Source organism: Polyodon spathula, chromosome 9 (genome assembly GCF_017654505.1).
Source record: "Polyodon spathula isolate WHYD16114869_AA chromosome 9, ASM1765450v1, whole genome shotgun sequence".
NCBI lineage: Eukaryota > Metazoa > Chordata > Actinopteri > Acipenseriformes > Polyodontidae > Polyodon > Polyodon spathula.
The window spans coordinates 41,941,524-41,950,454 of NC_054542.1; the positions used below are offsets into that span (position 1 = coordinate 41,941,524).

General features: G+C 39.8%; 1 protein-coding gene across 4 annotated transcripts in view; it reads right to left on the reverse strand.

Moving 5' to 3' along the window:
* The window catches only part of LOC121320894 (FERM, ARHGEF and pleckstrin domain-containing protein 1-like), a 92,124-nt gene extending 85,525 nt beyond the window's left edge, over positions 1–6,599 (reverse strand). For 2 of the 4 annotated variants that reach the window (XM_041259658.1, XM_041259656.1), the window contains exon 1: positions 6,392–6,597. The gene's annotated coding sequence lies outside the window, so the exon portion shown is untranslated. Of the gene's footprint in view, positions 1–3,794; positions 4,148–6,391 lie in introns of those variants that run through there. The other 2 variants (XM_041259660.1, XM_041259657.1) reach the window with 2 other exon arrangements.
* Between the last annotated feature and the right edge of the window lie 2,332 nt (positions 6,600–8,931).

Here is an 8,931-nt window from a genome sequence, read left to right on the forward strand (position 1 = left end):
TTTATTTTTTATTTAATCCATTATGTTGCTGTTTGTCATGAAAAGCACAATAAAATGTATTGTACTGTTTGTGTCCCTTTCTCTGACTGGACAAATCCCAATTGGAGTGGAATGACATCATTTCAGCAGAGGGGGAGGAACCCTTAGTAAACAACAATGCTGCATCTCTAGATAGCCTGGCATTCATGTACTTCATGTCCTGCTATGAACGTGTTTGTGTGGTATGGCTGGACCCAATCTCTGGTTACGAGCTCAGTTAGTTTTGTGACGCTTTAAGAGCCATGTTATGAAATCTTCTTAGTTGCTGCTCAGGTCTCAACTTGCCTGACATGAACTCCAAAAAGCAATGGAAATTCCTAACAGCAAATCTGGAAAGATTGTCTATTATTCTGCATCACTAGCCCTTGATGAAATCTTACAAAATGTTTTCCAACAAATGCCCTTGAAATCAGAAGACTGTTGTTGGCTTGAACATTCTTTAAGTGTAAAACAGAACCTTTCTGTATCATTTGAGAAGTTAAGCAGAGCACCAGAACATGAATGTAATACCATTCAACAGTACTTGTTAATGGTTTACAATGAGCACTTGCATTGTAGACCACTACCAAGAGACAATCAGTCCAGTTAAAAACATTGGCAGGCTGTAATTGTAATAAAAAGGCTCTTGCTTTGAGTAGATACTAATAGATTTGACATCCTGACAGTACTAGATCTGCGGTTATAAGAAACGTCCTCTTTCTGCAGTTTACATCTCAGTGTCACAGGAATTAGGAAACGGACAGCAGGACAGAAAGAAGTTCATTACAGTTTGATCCATGCCAGGCTTTGGAGGGAGATTAGTTAGGCTTCTCTGCTCTAGTTTGCCTTTACTGAATCTCTCATTTGTAGGGCTATGAAGCGTTGTAATGTAAGTGAACACTGCATCAGAACTGCTGGTCAGCACATCTTGTTTTCATACTATAGTTTGCTGGTGTCAGTTTACTATATTCTTCTTTAGTTAATCCTTCTACACGACTCCGTTTTATCAGACAAGCCCTCGGACAGATCCTAGCTGCTGTAGCAGCAAGCACATGAGCTTCCGCTGTGAACCAAACAAGCAAGCATCAGAACTGGGAGAAACAGTGAAAGCAAACACTGTTGATAAAGTGGCTCAACTAACATAAAATAGTTTGCCCCCCCCCCCCCCAATTGAGTTTGTACAATATAACGTTTTACAAGAAACTTCATACAGTAGAGGGCTTACAACTTAAGAAATTAAAGGATCATGTCATATAAAGCACCATTAACACGGTTCCAGGAATCACGCTCCAGTCTTGTATGAAGAACAGCAGCCCCCGCTCCCAAGGGATGTCAAACTATTTTCTCCAAAACAGAAACAATTGGTCAAAATCGTGTGGAACTTCAAAACGAGTACTACTCCTAAATTTAAAAGCATAAGATTAACTTTAAACAAAGACAACCTGCAATTATACTTCGAGTAACAAATTGCCAGGATAATAAGCATATCATTTGCCTTGTTAAATTGTCGCCTTGTTTTGACTCTACTTTCACCTGGCAATTTAACAAACTAAAGAAACAGCTGTTTCGCTGGCACATGAATATAGAAAAAAAAAAAAACTTCCATACAATATTTAGGAAGCAATTACGACGCTGTTACAATATACTGAAAACAAAAAGAATGGATTTTGAAAGTAGAGAGCCTGGGCCAAAAATAAATGGCTGACTTGGAATATAAATGCGGGCCTCTGCCTTCCGTACCCATGCATGGTATTGCCAGTACTGATTCCTCACTTCTCATTAGCATTACCAGTAAAACCAAAATGAAAGCATGTGGTGCTGCATGCAGCTTCACTGCCCACAGAGAAAACTTTAAAATCACTTCTTACAAAATGTATTATAAAATCACCCCATCTGATCACTCTATATATATATATACACATACACACACACACACACACACACACACCACAATATATCACATACCATATTATATATGCAATGTATGTATGTATGTGTATATATAATGAATAGATAGTGTGTGTGTAATTTATATATATATATATATATATATATATAAATAATCTTTTTGTCTTAAAAAGGAGCATTCTTTAGGAGGTGGTCAGCTTACCCTGCCCACCAGCCCTGCTCCAACATCCCAGCAAACCGTTCAAATTAAGAGGTAAAACTATTAAACATGCTCCTGGAGTAATTACTACTAACATGACCCCAAGTCATGCAAACAAATGTTTTAGATGCGAAATACATGATTTAAAAAGCCCTGGACTGAAACTCCTGTGATGACCGAACCCCGATCTCCAGCAGCCTCCAGGCCATGGAAGCGGTTGAGAGTGGCAAGTTCACAGAGAGGAGTTGCCCAGCAGGTGCTGTAACTTACCTGTGAACAGCAGTAGGCAAGATAGTACCTGGAATTATACCAAATACAGCTGGGGGCGAGCTACACCACTGACCAGCACAATACTTCAAAACAGAGTCCAGCACACAGCTTCAAAAACTATGGCCATCCTGAAAAATGAACACACAGAACAGTACTGCTGAGATGTTTTATTACCCATATTAAAATGCACAATAGTATTCTTTAAAAATACATTTATGAATTACACACAGATTTTACATTTGGATCTGAATAACAAATACATACAGCTGAACATCTAATTTCACAAAAACACCCATCAGAAAGACAAGCTGTGGGTTGTATGCAGAAGAAATGTGTTGTATAATTGCTGTCCTCTGCGTTTGAGCGGTACGGTCAGCTGGATTGAGATCTGGCATAGTACAGTGTAAGAGTCACAGAATGTTCAAATTCACCTGACCGACTACTTAGATGGATGGTAACAAAACTGCTTTACCAAATTATTCTGGCAAGACTGCCAATGAAAGTTATACAGATTCACTATGAACTTGACAAAGGTCTCCAGGAAGTGCAACAAAGCACTACGTTTGAGCTTTTGCATGACAAATTGACCCTCATAGCCTTTCAACATCTTTCAGTCCAATACAGCACGTGCAACAAACAACCTGTTTCAAAATTGTCAGTGTGCACATCCGAGTAACAATGATTGGTGGAAATATGTCACTGGAAACCTCTTGTGACACTGCATTACTGCTATGGTGCTAAGGTAGGGCAAATAAACATCTTCCAAAAGAGCCTGGCAATTTCACATGGTATGCAAGACCCTCGCTTGAGGTGTGTGTGGTTGCTAGTTCGCTCACAGCCCCTGTTACCACTGAAAATGAAATCGATATTTGTAAACACCTATATTGCACATGAGCTGTGACAGGAGCATGGGCCAACCCTAACTTACAAAACAGGGAGCGGATCATTTGTATGACCTTAACGTAGAAAGAGTGGATAGGAATTTCATTTCAGAACCAATGCTCTCGTGGAATAGATAGGAACATTAAGCAGTCATACAAGAAAAGTTTTTTTTTATGGCACTAAAATAAAGCTGGTGGAGATGCATGCAGTCTGAGGGGTGGAGGGTGATGTTAGGTGCACTCCCACAATCTGCATCTCAAACCCTGTCATACAGAGCTGACAGATCCAGACTCTATTTAGAGCTGCTTTAAACTAAAGGAACATGCAAATCTTGGATGGCAAACATTTTGGTCCAAAAACCTGGATTCTTTTTAGAGAAGCTTGCCCTCCTGAGACCCAAAGCTCATAAATCAGTAACTCTGCCAACTGCTTCCACCATTTCCTGAATAAATGAGCTTCAGCACAATGCTGAACCACAAGCCACAGAAGGATGAAACCCTGGCCTATTTGTTCTTACCTTTGTTTCAGCAATCTGCTCGGAAAACAATCACATCTGCAGATGGTTAACAGAAGGTTTGGCAACGGCTCCTGTCTGATCAGAAGTAGCGTTCACTTTTAATGATATGGAATGACAGTTCCCAAGGAGGAGGTGTGCATGCTGTGTATATACTGTGTGCATACTGCTCAGCACTAAATACCTGCAACACTAATATTCAAACTGCTGGTCCTTTACGTTAACAAGAGGGGCACAGAAGGCTGCTTTTAAAAATGGGACATACGGTGACTCCCGAATGGAGCGTCCAGTGAAGGTGCTCCGTGTGGAGTGCAGGATGCGCCCTATAGCCTGGAAGTCGTCGGTTCGAGTCCAGGCTATTCCACTGCCGACCGTGGACAGGAGCTCCCAGGGGGAGGCACACAATTGGCAGAGCGCCTGCGGCTTTCCTATAAGCTACCCAGAGCTGTGTTGTCCTCCGACGCTGTAGCTCTGAGGTGGCTGCATGGCGAGTCTGCAGTGTGAAAAGCAGCTGTCAGGCGACGGGACACGCTTCGGAGGGCAGCGCGTGTTCGTCTTCACCCTCCTGAGTCAGCGCGGGGTGGTAGTGGTGAGCTGAGCCTAAAAATAATTGGACATTCTAAACTGGAGGAAATAGAATAAATAATTGATGACTACTACATTTTTTATTTTATTTTTTTTAAATGGGACATACAGAACATGGCCTCTTTCATGGCCAATACAATATTTCATACTTACAAAATGACCCATCTGGTACCTATTACACTATCTGAACGATCCAAGAAATGACATTGCAGCCTCCTGTGTACTAGCTGGTTAGCTGGACTCCTTCTGAAGACACATACCATTCCATTTCTCACTCTATGCATGTTGAACAATACGCTATAATTAGGAAGCAGTGCAGAACAGGTCGAGTAAGAGAGACATGCATTATATAACGCATCGACTGTCCCAAGTCTGCACTGCCAGCACTATTAGGAAGCCTGGCTGTTCGAAGCTTACCCTCAAATTTGGCCTCACCTTGCTTTTAAAAGACTATAACTAGATATCAAAAGGTAAGAAGAGTACTGAAAACATATGTATTTAATAAACCGCTGAATAAAACAGTGCAAATTAAGAAGACAGCCCAAGACTTCTTGCTACTAATTGCACTTCTGTGTATTAAGACAGATCCGTTACCAGAGAAACCTTGTCCCGTAAGTCTGACACAGACTGACTGTGCTCTCTCATAAAAATGATTTCGTGGAACTGCACAGATTCCTCAGGAAGACCCACACATAGCCAAACAGTATTAGATGTCCAACACTGATGCATGCCAGATATAATGATTTCTCATTTCACCACACTGTACAACAATGTATAAAACTGGGTTTCAACATGAGATATCCTTAACTTATTTTAGAACAGATTTCCAAAACAGATACCAAATACAGTAACCTAGCTTGAAGAGTCTAAGGGATGGTAAAGTTAATACCAAGCACTATGGCTGCATACAAACCATTAATCCCAGAGTTCAGCCACCAAAACTCCCTACCCTTAATGTCACTGTAGGTTAGGGGTCTAAGACCACATCACCCAGAACAGGCTCTTCAAGAATCCAGTTCTCACTGGATTCAACTATTCAGTATCCCTGGACCTGACACATCTGCACAGCACTACGTACGTACGTACGTACGTACGTACGTGTGTGTGTGTGTGTGTGTGTGTGTGTGTGTGTGTGTGTGTGTGTGTTCCACAATGCCAGCCAGAAGCTCTGTGTGTGGACTAATCAAACTCTCTCATGACATTCAAAGGGTCCTCAATCAAAAACAATCGATTTGTATACACACACAAAAAAAGCTGAGAATATATAAAAACGGCGTGATTGTCTATTACTGTATTTTCTCTAAATTGTTATACGTTTGTAAAACTGACATGTATTTCCTTAACATGGATTTGAGGGGAGGGTCTGTAACCTAATACAAGAGTCATTGTGCGTGATATACTCCAGAAAAGCCACACGCATACAGTATCTTTTCCACAATGTCCACTTTCATACCGAGAACATGTTTTAGAAATACAAAATACAGATAATTCTTAAAATGAATAGATGCATAACCACGAAACCCGCATAAGCATTAATTGTGTCAGTGCCGTGCCGTCAAAGCGCTAGTATTTATTAATAACACAAAACAAAGATAATTTACAGATCACATGTATGTTGTTAGTGCAATTATGGCAACCCATTTCGCACGACAAAACAAAAAACATCTAAGCAAAATATCGATAAAATCGTTTCGTAAATCGTGTTTTTTTCCTTCTTTGTCGGCACATTGTACGCGTAAATTGCAACCTAAATTATCCACGAGGCAAAACATACATAGGATTTTATTTTTCTGTTCCCAGTTTTACGAATAAATAAACAGCTCATGTATCATTTCTTCAGTGCGCGGATAACGGCGCTACAGTTAAGAGAGTAGGAAGCTAACAATATCATTCTTCACAGTAAGGGCAAATTATATGGAGAGTCCAGGTAGAGATGAAGACTCTAATCTGCCACTCAAACAAGTTACACCGGTCTGTATTCAGTACATGAAAATACGTTGCATTTTTCTTCTTACCTCTGTTAGAAACTGAAATTTTCCCGACGTAATTATATTCCCGAGGTATTTTGAGAATGTTTTCTATCAATCGCTATTAACGGCAGTCGGACAGTACGTAAAACCGTTCAGAAGCTGGCTTTACCAAAATTTGGCTGCTTCAGGGTCGCCATGTCGGACTGACTGCTTTTGAGAAAAGGATTACATTGAAACTAACACAACACAGATTCACATCTAGTTTGCAACTCGAACAATAAAGAGGCGCACACTGCCTCCAGCTATTCCAACTGGCTCTGCACCTGAGCGCTAAGTATATTCAATCAAGAGAAGAAATTTAGCAGACAGCACTACCTACCGTTTAAATTGAGTAACAAGATGGGAAACAAGTCTGCTTCAATCAAACACTAAAACAAAACCAAATGCAGGAAGAAAAAAATATGTCCTTGTTGTAGTAGATGCGTGCGAGTAGCTCTCCTGTTTTAGAAGTGGATGGTTTGATAATTTTGTTAAAAGCTTTTATTTTTTTTATTTTTATGTAAGCACACATTGGTGGGAATATTCTGACTTTTACCTTCTCACTCCCAACCTAGTTCTGTGGGGGGGCTGTCTCCAGATTGCAGACAGAGCCAATGGGTGTGCTTGTTCACTTGTCATGCAGGTTGAACTGTTATAGATTGGTGTTCAGTGAGAGCGCCAGGTAAGATTTAGGGATGATTCGAACAGTTACCTTGCTAGGATAAAACACAGCTGGGCTATTTATTTATCGAGAATTTTACAGCACTGGGGAATAACGCTGAACCTGAACTGAACGCATCAACCACCTAATTTTGGTTATCCCAGGATTAGCCTAAAACATTAAGCGGCTGATGAAGTTCAGGTCGATGCTTAAAAAGAATCCACCTGTGTCTCAACCCAGAGCGATATACTGTAGGTTTATCAAATACATATTCAGCAAAACCTGGAAACAGCAGGATTGCATTGAAAATATGGACTAGCAACTGTAACATGAACAAGATCACGCCATGATAAGAATTTCACACCCTGTCACTGTTACATTGTGTTTTCTTTTCACAACTATTTTTGTTAATCTCTGTGGTTTATTTATAGCATTCTGTCAAAACATCAAATTATGTGTTAACTGCAAGTAATTTGTGACACTAAAGCAGTAGTTCTCAATTACTTAATTGAACCAATTATTTTCTTATTTGGTCAACAATAAAATTGTGCCCAGGTCTTTAGCCATTGATGATTAAAGATACCTAGAAAACCTACAGGATTGTGGCTGTCGAGGACCAGGGCTATCCACCCGTTAATTTCGAAGTCATACAGCTATATTGACTTTTCTTACTCCCAAAATCTCACCTTTTTTACTGTGTTTAGCAGAAGTTTCCTTGGGAGTACCCAGTGTAAATATGGCATCATGTTTCTTTCTTCTCCAAATTAGGCAGCAAATCATTTACTGACATTGTGTAATTGGTGGGAGTTAAAAACATTCAATCACAATTGCAAGGTAAAGCCTATAAGAACTATGATGTGCCTCTACATGGATGCAGCTGCTGGTGGTTATGGCCTGCAGAGCTGTGCTAATCTTTGCCATTTTTTGTGTCCTTGTTTTTTGTTTTTGTTTTTTTCAGTGCAAACATGTGACACCACACAATTCAGACATGCCTTGGAATTCTAGGACAGGTGACAACACTAGTAAGTATGACATAATAAAGACATTAAAAATGAGTTCCAATGAAATGTTTGTCAATTGATTTCTTAGGTTCCTTTAGGTATTTCTAAAGGACATATAATGTAATTGCACAGGGCCCCAAAGCAATTAGGCATGCTTTATGAATATGGTCCAATGCTATAAGCACTTATAATATGGTCATTAACACTTCCATAATTAAACTGCATTTTGTTTTCCAGGCTTGCGAGGATTATTTTGGCTGCACCCATTAAGGGAAGTCAGATTACATTTATGGCTGGAATTAAACATATGGTTAATGAGAAATGAAGACTTATTGGATTGCATTATGGTTACAGTGATGACTTCATAAGAAATTACATTATGTGGGATTTCATGTATTCATTGTGATCCCGGGCTGGACTCCAGTTAGCTGAGCTCAGGGCCTGCTGCCCTTGTTTTCACAGGTCAGAAGCTTTTGAGAGATGATTCAAGCAGGTGGTTTATGGGAGCCTTAAAATGGAATCCTACCAATCAGTTGTTAATTGTCTTAGTATATGGCCGAGATCTGACAAAACACTCAGCATTGCAGGTGAGCCTAGTATCTGTATTCTGTAAATAGAAACCAATCGCTATATTGAATGGAACTATCACTTTTTTATTTAAAGACTGCATTTAAAAAAAAAAAAAAAAATAGAAATCTGTTTAGGTGGCTTGGTACAGTTTATATTGGAAATGTTTTAATTTCTTGTGACGTTGTTTCATATACATTACTGTGAAATGTATACAAATTACAGTACCCCGCCCAGGGTCATATTGATCAGTCATGTGAGTGGCAGTCCATTTACTTCAAAATCATGTGCCACATACCAGTGTTTGTGTTTCTAAC